Source organism: Bufo gargarizans, chromosome 1, assembly GCF_014858855.1.
Source record: "Bufo gargarizans isolate SCDJY-AF-19 chromosome 1, ASM1485885v1, whole genome shotgun sequence".
Lineage (NCBI taxonomy): Eukaryota > Metazoa > Chordata > Amphibia > Anura > Bufonidae > Bufo > Bufo gargarizans.
Window position 1 is genome coordinate 477,671,374 of NC_058080.1, and position 13,219 is coordinate 477,684,592.

The following is a 13,219-nucleotide window of genomic DNA, read 5'->3' on the forward strand; positions in this document are numbered from 1 at the left end:
CTGTAGTGTGAAAGAGGCCTTAGGCTGTTTAAATACCTACTAAGTGCGGCCAAGCTGCTGATCCCTACCATGTGGTTATCTCCCGAGGTCCCTTCTCTGGAACACTGGTTCCTTAAGATTGACCAGATTTACAGGCTTGAGGAGATATCTGCCTGGGAGATAAGATCTCACCAAACCTTTGATAAGACATGGAAGGACTGGAAATCCTTCAGAGGATATGAAAACTAAAGCTCCTAAAAGGGTGAATCCTTCCTCAGAGCTAGAGAGATTAACTAGAAAGGTGGACGCTTATACCTTTCTCCATTACTCTAAGGAATGGTTCTCACCTGAGCGTTTTACAGCGCGTACGATCGCGCTGTAAAACGCCCGACGCCCCAAGAAGTACATGAGCTTTTTTGGGGCGTCTTGTCGCGCGTTCCCGTACATAGACTTCCGGGAACGCGCGACAATGGACGTTCGCTTGTCTCTGTATGCGCGATTGCAAACGCCGGTACAATCGCGCATACAGAGCGCGACATCCCGAACGCTCAGTTCTGAACCCAGCGTAAGACGTAGCTACTGGCGATACTACACCCACTCCGCCTCAGACTCGAAAATATTTAGTACAACTGATTATTTAACATGATAACATTTTACCTACTTTTCATTCTAATTTGATCTATGACCGTTTGGACCTTGTCCCTCATGGGACGAAAGGCACTTTGTAAACCAATTGTAATTGTTGGAGACCTGTTGATCCCACCAATGTCATGTAGCTTCATCTCTGTAAGCTTTGATTTTGCTCAATAAAAAAGTTAAAAGTAAAAAAAAAAAAAAAAAGAAAGTCAATGGGGGATGGATCCGTTTGAAATTGAGCCAGCTGAACGGTGTCCGCCTGCTGAGCGGAGGACAAACGGTGCCAGACTGATGCATTCTGAGCGGATCTGCATCCACTCAGAATGCATTAGGGCAGTACGCATGCGTTCGGGGCCGCTTGTGAGAGCCTTCAAACGGAACTCACAAGCGGAGCCCAGAACGCTAGTGTGAAAGTAGCCTTATCCAGAAAATTTTACTAATGATCTGTCCTCAGGATAGGTCATCATTATCACATTGGTGGGCATCCGGGTCCCGACACTCCCGCTGATCATCTGTTCCAGGGAACCGTTGCACTCACTGGAGCTATGATGAGCAATCCAGGCTCCCGGCAGCTTGCCAAGCACAGCCCCGTATATTATATAGCGGCTGTGCTTGGTATTGCAGCTGGACCCCCGCTGATTTGATATTGATGATCTATCCTGAGAATAGGTCATCAATATTATTGCCCCTTTAATGGCCACTGGTATCATGCTGGGAGTGCAGGTCCTTCGGCAAGTCCTTCAGAATCAAGAAGAGGTTTTTGGTTGTTTTTTTAAACCCTCTAAAAGGCCATTTTCCACTAATTTACTATTTTTAACAACTGTTAGATGGATGCAATCCTAACAACCGTTAAAAAGGTCCAATTGATTTCACTGGGGTCCGTCTGACTGTGGAAATAGCCCAAAATAGTACATGTTCTATTTTTTGACGGCCACTGTGTACTGTACGTAAAAAAGCTCCCATGTGAATAGCACCATTGACTTTAATTTGTTCTAAAAACAGCCATGTGATCTATAAGTTAAACTCATAGTAAGGGCTCATGCACACAGCCAAAGTTTTGCACATTTTTTGCAGATCGGATGCAGTCCCATTTGTTTTAAAGGTTGTGCAGTCTGCATCGGTAAGTCCATTCTGCGGCCCCGAAAGAAAATAGAACATGTCCTATTCTTTTCTGTTTTGTAGACAAGGGTAGGACATTTCCGCAGGAGTGAAAAAAAATGGCGGCATGCACTCGGCCAGTATCTGTGTTTTGCAGCCAACTTTGCTGAGTATCAGTAAATCCTATTCATTTCTATGGGATCACCACTACTCAACAATCCTGGCCGCGACAGCTGTTGCACGACCAGAGTCGACATGTAACCCTAGTTGTACGGCTGTGTGCATGAGCCCTAATAAAAACAGTTCTCCAGAAAACATCTGTAACACCCCAGAGTGGTGTTACCACTCCTTCGCCCTGCTACTTTCTTTAATGGGCTAACTCAGTGTCATCCTATGTATTTCTGTCAAGGTCCTATACAATGTGCATTCCTAATCCTGTAATGTAACTGTTCATGTAATGTGCCTGGTTCACCATCAGGTGGCAGTGTTTCTGGCAGAGCTATCTTAGACAGAATGGAACTCACCATTCCATTCTCTCTCCTTTTGGGCAGAAGTGGTTAAGTCCTGCTGGCTTCCAGAAGGAGGTGGGGCAGTTCTGGCTTGTGCTGGTTGAGACTCCATGTTGGAGCTGCCAGGATTCTAACCTATTCCTTGGCTGAAGATAAGTCCGACTAAAAAGTAAAGTGCAGCATAAAGAAGAAGCCAAGTTACCAAGTCAGCTTGTCAGTACAGCAGAGTGAGAGAAGGATAGAGCAGAGTTGAGTTTGCCTGCCAGTTTAATGCTAAAACCTGCTGGAACCAAGACAAAGCCTGAAACTGCTTGGAGAAACATTTATTCATTCAAATCCCTCAATTATTCCCCCTATTTATTGCTTTGGAGCCAAAGCCTGGGTTCCAGTGGTATCCAGGTAGGAGCACCATGACACATAAAGAGACATTTAGGCCACATTACACCACTTTGCATTTCTTAAACCTGGGATGCGACATAGAGGGCCCTGGGGCATGGCCACCCGTTGCACATCCTTTCATAATGAGTTGCATATTAGATTGTGCTTTATCTGTTATTAGAAGAACCACCCTAGATAAACAAGGGATGTATACACCCGTTCATACTTGGTTTTGCATGTTCATACTAATATCTGATTGTTTGCTCTGGAATTACGATTACTTTGAAAGTAGAATCGGCTTATACAATTGGACAGGTTGTTGGCGGTGCAGTTATTGCATATTTCCACAGTTTTATTTATATGAATTCAAATAAAATGCACATGAAACATATACATTCAAAGAGAAAAGGAAGATGAAAAGGTAATGTAATACAAATAGTTTCACCTACAGTACGTATGAGTTCATTCTGTTTTCATTGCTTAGTCATTAAAGGGTGGCAAAGGGCCAGAAAAGCACTCAGTATTTTCACAGTGCTATCCGTCTGCCCAATGCTTATTTGAATAGCGTCTGCCTCTCAGTAAGCAATGCATTGTATTAGAAACCCATGGACTGCTTTTCACTAACACGGTTCGTTTTCCTAGATATGTATGTACTAGTTCTTTCTATATTTGGAATCCTAGTATAGTTTTTTTTTAAAGGAAACCTGTCATCACCTTTATGCTGCCATACTAACGGCAGAATAAAGTAGAGACAGGTGAGTTGATTTCAGAGGTCTGTCATTTATAAGTTAACAGTAAGTGGTTGCCGAGGACCAACATCACAATCATTGCAGACTGGGCCTGGAAAAGAGTCCCAGACACCTGAGAAGAGTCCTGGTTATTCATGGATTCCTGCTCTCCTGCCCACCTGCTGATGGCTGACAGTCTTCTACCTAGTTTTCTCCCTTTCTCTCTAGGAGAGAACTGCCAGTCATCAGCAGGAGATTATGAATAACCATGACTCTTCTCAGGGAGATTTGACTCTTTTCAAGGCCCGGGCTGCAATGATTATGATGCTGGTTCTCGGCAACCACTTTTAGCTCATGAGTGACACACCGCTGACATCTGCATTTCTATCACTATTTTATGCTGCCCAGAGTGAGGTCGGCATAAAGTTGATGACAGGCTCCCTTTAAACCTAATTGAGTGCAAAATGATTGTATTTTATACACAGTGGCAGACTGTGTAGACACACTTATGAAGCAAGTAATCCATAAAGAATAGTGCATTGCACCTCATCCGCTTGGGGTACGGCCACATGGTCAGGTTTCTTTATGCAGTTTTGGAAGCCAAAATCAGAAGTAGATTATATAAGGAGAGAAAATATAAAGGGCAGATACGACTTCTCATTTTTCCCCGCTCCTCGATGGAGAACTTCAACACAAAAGGAAATAAATAAATAAAAAAAATTGTGAAATCACACATGGTTCACTTTTCAAATTTGTAAAAAAAAATTAAACAATCCCTAAGTGAACTCTAACTTTAATCCATCATTACAAGTTCCTAAATCTGATCTACAATATGTCCAATAATGTCTGGCCACCCAGTGGTTGTGATGTGAAATGCAGTCAGGGGTCTTGTTGCACATTGTGGTATTGTATTGAATTTGAGAGAAACTGGAGTCTTTAAAGGGTTATTACGGTTAGGATAGGAGATAACTATTAGATCGATGAAGGTCCTACTGCTGGGACCCCCGCTGATCATGAGAATGCGTGCAGTCGCCCCATTAACTACTATGTGGGTTCCGGAGGTAGATGGTGGCTCCACAGGGTATGGTGCCCCCATTCTCGTAATTGTGGACTTCCCAGCAGTATCCCCTTTAACTAAATTTGAGGTAAGGGTGGATGCATCTGTATTGGAGATCTAGATAGAACAGAATAAAGAATGGCATACTAAGCCCGCTTTCACAGTCAGAACAGGTGCAAACCTTTCCCCTATACCTTATCTCTGTGTGGCCTTTACTTCTGGTTTTGGCTCACAATCACTGATGGAAATCACTGACCAAACACTGCCCATGTGAAAGTGACCTAACTGAAAGACTGGAATAACTGGAATTTGAAGGAGAGTTATGAATTAGGTCAGTGTTTTTCATCAGTGATTGTGAGCCAAAGCTAGGGGGAGGTGAAAGACAGAACATCAAACCTTTCCATTATACCTTCTCAGTGCAGCCCCCACTCCTGATTTTGGCTCACAGTTAGGGCTCATGTACACAAGTGTGTGTGCCCCTTGCCCCTGCTACGGATGGCAAATGCAGTCCGCGATGTATGGGCACCGTTCATGTGCATGCTGTTTGCCGACCTATTGACTTTAATGGGTCTGCGATTCTCAAGAGACAGCCTGCACCGCAAAAAAATAGGACATGTTCTATATTTTTTTTTTTGCGGTGCAGAGATACGGACCAAAATCCCACGAAATCGCTCCATGCCTCCGCTTCACACCGCTCTGTATCTTGAAGATTGCGGACCTATTCACTGCATCCGTGATATGAAGTGCACACTGCCCGTATATTGCGTACCTGTTGTTTGTGCTCTGCAATACAGGCACAGGGTGCACACACTCATGTGCATGAGCCCTTACTGATGGAAATCACTGACCAAACACTGAGGCCTCTTGCACACAACCGTGTGTCCCCCGTGGCCGTACTGCGGCCCGCATACGGTGGGTCCGCAATACACGGGGCATCGGCCGTGTGCATTCTGCATCACGGATGCGGACGCATTCACTTAAATGGGTCCATAAATCCAGAGATGCGGTGCAGAACGGAACCACCGAAAGGAAGCACTGCGGAGTGCTTCTGTGGGGTTCTGTTCCGCTTTTCTGTTCCTCAAAATGATAGAACTTGTTCTATCTTTTTCCGGAATGGAGGGACCACGGAACCCATTCAAGTGAATGGGGTCGCGATTCACATGCGGCTGGCCCACGGTCGGTGCCCGTGCATTGCGGACCGCAATATGTGGTTCGCAGCAAAGCCACAGGGGACACACGTTCGTGTGAAAGAGGCCTGACTGTGAAAACAGCCTTAGGGTACATTGACATAAATGTATCCATTTTGCGGTCCACAAATCCAGATCCACAATATACAGATGCTGTCCGTGTGCATCCCGCACTTTTCACAGACCGCATTGAAAAAAATGCCTATTGTTGGCAAAACAGCTCGGTCGCATGGAGGTGGACAGCACACAGATGACATCTACATGCTGTCCGTATTTTTTTCCATCCCCCTTAGAAATGAATAGGTCTGCATGCAATGCGCAAAAATGCTAATCTGATGCAAACCGAAAATACGGTTCGGTGAAGACACCCTAAGGCTTCATGCACACGAACACACAGACTTATTCATTTCAATGGGTCCGCAAAAAATGCGGACAGCACACCGTGTGCTATCCGCATCCTTATGTCCGTTCCGTAGCCCCACAAAAAAATAACATGTCCTATTCTTGTCCGTTTTAGGCATTGTTACAATGGATCTGCCAAAAAAGACTGCATACGGATGTCATCCGTTTTTTTGGCGGACCGCAAAACACATACGGTCGTGTGCATGTAGCCAAGTCTGTTCTACTACTGGATAAAAAATCTGAAGTGAAAAGCAGGCTGAAAGCAGAGGTATGTAATGAAATCCTTTACGATAAGTGAACATTTCACCACTAAAAATCAATGGTGCTAGAAGGTAGTTGATCCCTTTGTAAGTACATGCATTAGCAGCTTGACTTTTTGTTTACGTGTTCCATTGCCATTTTTATTCCCACTACATCTTCAGTTCGTAATTAGATTTAAAAAAAAGCTATTTTACATTTCAGATCTATAAAGACCATAATTCAAATGATGAATCTTATTTGTATTGAATTGTGATTGAAGGTCAATTCAGCTGAAATATAACAGATTATGTACTGCCATCTTGTGGACGTAGCAGCAAGTACAGCTGTGCTAAGTCTGCAGTCTCCGAATGCCCTACATGTCACTCTCATGGGGCCCTGGGAAGCTACAATATGAGAAGTGATTCTGTTTTCCTAATAAAAACACGGTTCTGCAAGTGTAACTCCGTGCCGAATACTCTTTTAAAAAAAAATGGATTCAACTGGGTCAATAAACAGCATAGTCATTGTACTTCTTCTTCTCATTCCTTACAGCAGTAGTTGCACCTTTAGGCCTCCTGCACACTAACGTATGTGTTCTGTTCCATGCATTGGGGACCGCAATTTGCGGTCCCTAATGCACGAAGAACGTTCGTGCAGCCTCGGGGACGGATCCAGACCCATTCAACTTGAATGGGTCCATGATCCGCCCGTTCTGCAAAAAGATAGAGAAAGTTCTATCTTTTTGCGGAACGGAAGTACAGAATGGAACCACTCAGTAGTGCTTATGTACGGTTCCGTTCCGTGCTTCCATTCCGCATTTCCGGATTTGTGGACCTATTCAAGTGAATGGGTCCGCATCCGTGATGCAGAATGCACACGGAACGGTGCCCATGTATTGCGGATCCGCATATGCGGTCCGCAATACGGCAACGGGACACCTACGTTCCTGTGCAGGAGGCCTTAGTCTTATTTTGGCAACTGCTACCTCACAAGTTATGGAGAGCACTAGCAATTAGTGCCATGCACCTATTGTCTATAGTCCCCACCAGGTCCCCTGCAGGATAAAACCTTGAGTGAATGGTCACTTCCGAGGTTTAGTTCACGTAAAGAGGTTGTGTGACCCTGGTAGGTGGTGGCGAAAAGTAGCATTTAGGTAAGTGTTCTGTTTTCTGAAGCTGTGGGACTTCTTTTTAGGTACTCTGTGTGTTAGGATTAGGTTTAGGGTAAGACTGAGTTCACACTTCAGTTATTTTGTCCGTTTTTTCCATCAGTTATGAAACACACTGGCTCAGATTTACTAATCCTAAAAATGGCGTAAGCTTAGATATGCACCAGGTTTATCACAGTGGCTCAGGCTGGATGATACATCTGGTACATGGACCCTTTTCTCTGACTCTTGCCTTCCTTTTTACGCCAGAATTGTGATGCACTTGTGGTGCAAAATCAGGCGTCTTGGGCCCCACCCCTTTGTCGAACACATCAGAGGAAAAAGGACATTTTTGACACTAGGAGACTCCAGAGTGTCATATATGGCTTTTTACTGCTATTTTAGTCCAAATCAAATTTTGGGACATTATCCCATGTCTATGCAAGAATGTACTCTTTGTAGTTGTGGAAATAAAGATCCAATTTGAAACTAGAAAACTACATTTCAGTATAATAGTTTGGAAGCCTGTCAACAGATGTGCTCAGAACGTCAGCCCCTGGATCTGATACAAAGAACTCCATAGCTACTCAGTAACAGTAACACCAACGTTAAAGGGAGTCTGTCACCAGGATCTCGAACTATTATCTGCTGAAACACATGAGTAGCAGAGAAGATCTTTTGAGATCTGGTTGAGGTTCACCAACTTTTTGAAAAAGTTTGAGTCGGACCTGAATCGCTTCTACCCGAACCAAAATGAGTCCAAGTAAGGCTACTTTCACACTTGCGCTTTCCCTTTCCGCTATTGAGATCCGTCATAGGATCTCAATAGCGGGGGAAAAGGCTTCCATTTTGTCCCCATTCATTGTCAATGGGGCCAAAACTGAACTGAATGAAATGGAGTGCACCAGAATGCATTCCGTTCTATTTGGCTGCATCCCCATCGCGGACAGAATAACAGTGCAAGCAGCGTTTTTCTGTCCGCGATGTGGTGCGGAGCAAGACGGATCCGTCCTGACAAACAATGTAAGTCAATGGGGACGGACCTGTTTTCTCGGACACAATAGGAAAACTGATCTGTCCCCCATTGACTTTCAATGGAGTTCATGACGGATCCGTGTTGGCATTTTTAAAGATAATACAACCGGATCTGTTCATAACGAATACAGTTGTATTATCAGAACGGAAGTGTTTTTGCTGATCTATGACGGATCCAGCAAAAACACTGGTGTGAAAGTAGCCTAAGCTGGAATTTGGTATAAAACACCCTTTCAGTCTCCTAGGACTCAGAATTTTTAGGAAAAGATGTTATCTCTTTTCATAAATTTTACATTAATTTTAGTTTTTTCTCTCCCCCTCCCTAAGCTCTTGAACACAATGACACTGACATACGGTACATACAGTGGTAAGCGCAGGTTTGACAGTGTTAACAAACAGGCTGTAAACACACTGCGTCGCATGTGTTATGCCTGTAAACACACTGTGCGTCGCATGTGTTATGCCTGTAAACACACTGTGCGTCGCATGTGTTATGCCTGTAAACACACTGTGCGTCGCATGTGTTATGCCTGTAAACACACTGTGCGTCGCATGTGTTATGCCTGTAAACACACTGTGCGTCGCATGTGTTATGCCTGTAAACACACTGTGCGTCGCATGTGTTATGCTTTTTCATATTCCGAAGCTTCTAAAAATTGTCCGTTATCGGGGGCAGATAGTGTTTAAACACACACTGTGGGAAGAATGCTTGCTCATACGTGTCATGTTACTTGTCAGAAGAAAGAGTGTCTTGTTGGGACCAAGCCTCTAACAGGGGCAGAACGCATGCACAAGTTGGTAAGGCTGATTAGTCAGCCTGCATTTGTGGGAGGGGCGGAGGCTCTTCTTATACGAGCCACACCCTCACTCACAGGTGTGTGTTCTCAGGTGCACAGGCCGCATGTTACCTTGTCCGTCCAGGTTCAGCCATGGCTGATACTATATGTTTTTGTCTTGTTACCTGGATCGCTCAGGCCGAGTTAAATGTTGTATGTCACCTGGATCGCCCAGGTTCAGCTACTGCAGATACCAAGCTATGTCATTTGTCTTGTTACCTGGATCGCCCAGGCCACGTTAAATGTTGTATGTCACCCGGATCGCCCAGGCCACTTTAAATGTTGTATGTCACCCGGATCGTCCAGGCCGCGTTAAATGTTGTATGTCACCCGGATCGTCCAGGCCGCGTTAAATGTTGTATGTCACCTGGATCGTCCAGGTTCAGCTACTGCATATACCATGCTATGTCATTTGTTTTGTTATCTGGATCGCCCAGGACAAGCTAAATGTTGGGTGACAATTGGACCGTCAGGTTCAGCCGCTACTGATACTACGCTATGTCATGTTTTGTTGTTAGATTAAGTCTCTGCCATACCCCACTCTATCGGTATATCGGGTTTACTCTACTCGCACCCAGAGCTGCGTTCACACGTCCTATACTACTACAGGTTCTTTCCAGGCCCATTTCAAGAACTGCATTCATGTCGCTGTTACATCTGTTATGCTCCGTTCACAACCAGAGCTGCTGTTATACCAAATTTCATGCTCTGCTTATACCCAGAGTTGTGTTCACACTTATACTGCTACACCAGGTCGTATACCCCACTCACCAAAGCCGCTTTCCATGTCTGCTGTCACATCAAGTTAATATTCCGTTCACATCCAAAGCTGCGTCCGCATGTCTGCTTTTACATCTTGTCCTATACTCCATTCAATACTAGAGCTGCGTTCACGTGTCTGCTTTCGCATCACGTCAATACTCTGCTCACTTTCAAATTGCATTCATACATCTGCTTATACCATGCTTTTCATGCGCTACCCATACTCGGAGCTGCGCCCATACCATGTTTTTTAGGTACCACTCACATCCAAAGCTCCATTCACCCATTTGTTGTTACATCATGTGTTGTACTCTGCTTCCACTCAAAGCTGCATTCTCCTGTTCATTGCTACGTCATGATTTTACTCAATAATCTCACCGGGCAGTCTGCACCCACCGCTCTGGTTCTTTAATCCTGGTTCATATTCACTCAGACTGGTCTCCTTTTACTTCTGGTTCGTATTTACTTAGATTGGTCTCCTGCCCCAGTTCACCAAACAGCTCCTCAGCGGAGGTCAGTCGGCCAATAGGAGTAAGTTTCCTGCTATGTTTTCACAAGCTGTTCATTTGTTTGCCACGATAAGAGACTTCTCTTAGCGAACTTGCAATGCCTCAGGCTCTTGTTTTTCTCCCATCTGTTTCAATTTCATGTTTACGTTTTATGGTTTGCGGTGGTTAGTGTTTTATGTATGCACGTGCTTCGGATTTCTAATATCTATATTTTCAACGCCTGTTGGCAGTTATGTTCCTTAGGCCACTTTCTAGCCAATCCAATCATTCAAGCCTCTGCATATCCTATCAGGTCCGGCTTACGTTTTAATTACTTATCGTCACTGCAACGTCATCCCTCTGGCTTCGGGGGACTCTGGTCGGGGGCCCTATGATTGATCCGGCCTCATGGCTCCGCCCGAGTGGCTGTTCGCTTATAGGACCTCACGATTGGCACCGACACTTGTAGTTCGCACGGCCACCTGATACTTTTTTCCGCCCTAAGGGACTCGCACGCATGGCTCCCGCCATAAGGGACTCGCACGCATGGCTCCCGCCATAAGGGACTCGCACGCATGGCTCCCGCCATAAGGGACTCGCACGCATGGCTCCCGCCATAAGGGACTCGCACGCATGGCTCCCGCCATAAGGGACTCGCACGCATGGCTCCCGCCATAAGGGACTCGCACGCATGGCTCCCGCCATAAGGGACTCGCACGCATGGCTCCCGCCATAAGGGACTCGCACGCATGGCTCCCGCCATAAGGGACTCGCACGCATGGCTCCTGCCATAAGGGACTCGAATGCATGGCTCCCGCCATAAGGGACTCGCTGGAGTGGCTCTTGGCTTAGAGGATTTCACAATTGTCATCGACATTGGTAGGTCATACGGCCATCTGATACTATTTTCCATGGCACACCTTTCAGAAGTTTTCTTTTGTTCATTTATATTTTACAGATTAGTACTTGCGGTTCATTTCAGCCTCATTTTTTTACCCCGTGTCATTGTCCTTCTAGGTTATCGAGTCCCGGTTGATTACTAATCCCATCAGGTTAAGCCCCAATCTTTTCCCCAGCCGTCCTCAATTCTAAGGTTTGCACCCCGGCGGCTGCCCGGCCCCATGGGCCCCTGGTGGTTGCTTCGGCCCCATGGCTTCCGACCAATGGTTGTCTGTGCCTTTTTACCACGACCAGGAATTCATTTTCGCCAGTAGCTTCATTGCAATTGCATTCCCTCACTCATGGGAGGGCATAGACAGAATCTTGTATATTATGGCCTCATAGCTTTTTGTCGCACTAACCTCAGACTCCCTACAACCACGTTAAATCGGGTTTTGGACAAGGTTCAGCATTTCCTCACGGTAGAAGATTCAGGTAGTAGGTCGGTCTTCACGTCTCAAGCGTTAAAACAATTCTCAGGGGCACACAGTAGAACAACGCGCAGACCACGGCTAGCAGATAGCTGTGTTCTGGGGAACTATTCAAGGATTCTCTTCCTATGTACATAGTTATTTTTGGCCCTCATTCCTGCATAGTCTAGGCAGTTAGGTTTCGGTCCCACGATCTCCTGAGGCTAGTGCATTGCCAGTACTCCCTAGAACCAAAACTTTACAAGGTTCAGTTGGTTTTCATGATCCATTTCACAACCTATTCCCAGGCCTCCATTCCGCTTTGGGGCAGTATCCGCAATATTGAGCATCATGTCTCTGGCCTTGTCATCCACAAGATGGGTTGTAGGTCTCCTTCTGGCCATGCCTCATACACCCCAAATTTTTTGCTCTAGATCCCTGACACCTTGCAGTTGGCTTGGGGATTAGTTTGCACATGCCATTAGAGTTCCTTTTCTACCCTACTTGGCTTGGTTTTTGCCCACTTACAGGCCTACCCACGATCATGGCTTAGGGCACACAACAAGCCATTTAGTCAGGTTAGCTAAGATACACCTAGCTGGGTTAGGTTGTTCCCGTTGTTTCTCTCCTTGGGGTTCTTCGGATATCTCTTGGCCGTAGCCATGACCACAAATTGGTAAGGCTGGTTAGTCAGCCTGCATTTGTGGGAAGGGCTGAGGCTCTTCATATACGAGCCACAGCCTCACTCATAGGGGCGTGTTCTCAGGTGCCCCACCCTCCCTCCCTTATCTTCTCATTTCCACAGGGTATGCCCACTTACAGGCCTACCCACGATCATGGCTTAGGGCACACAACAAGCCATTTAGTCAGGTTAGCTAAGACACGCCTAGCTGGGTTAGGTTGTTCCCGTTGTTTCTCTCCTTGGGGTTCTTCGGATATCTCTTGGCCGTAGCCATGACCACAAGTATTAATTGTCAAAAGAAAAAGTGTCTCGTTCTGAAAAATCCTCCCTTTTAATTGGAAGCACCAGCAGTACAGTGTGGATGTGGAAAGGGTAATGGAGCCATGTGACCACAATGGCAGCAAAGAATGGCGAATACAAAATAATAGATTGGCTGTCTATGTATCGTAGTAGTGGTAGCGGTGGATGCGTAGCTTTAAAGGGATTTTGTCACCTCGTTTTACCCTATATAGATGCGGACATGCATGGCTAGATCGCAGCTAGCATGTCCGCAATATACCTGTCCCATATCTGTGTGTGGTTTTATTGTGTTTAAAAAATGATTTTAGAGATATGTAAATGAGCCTTGTAAGGAGCCCAAGGGGCTGTACTAACCTTCTTGGTGCCCAGCCACGACCCCCTGTGAAGCAGCCCAGCACCGCCTGCG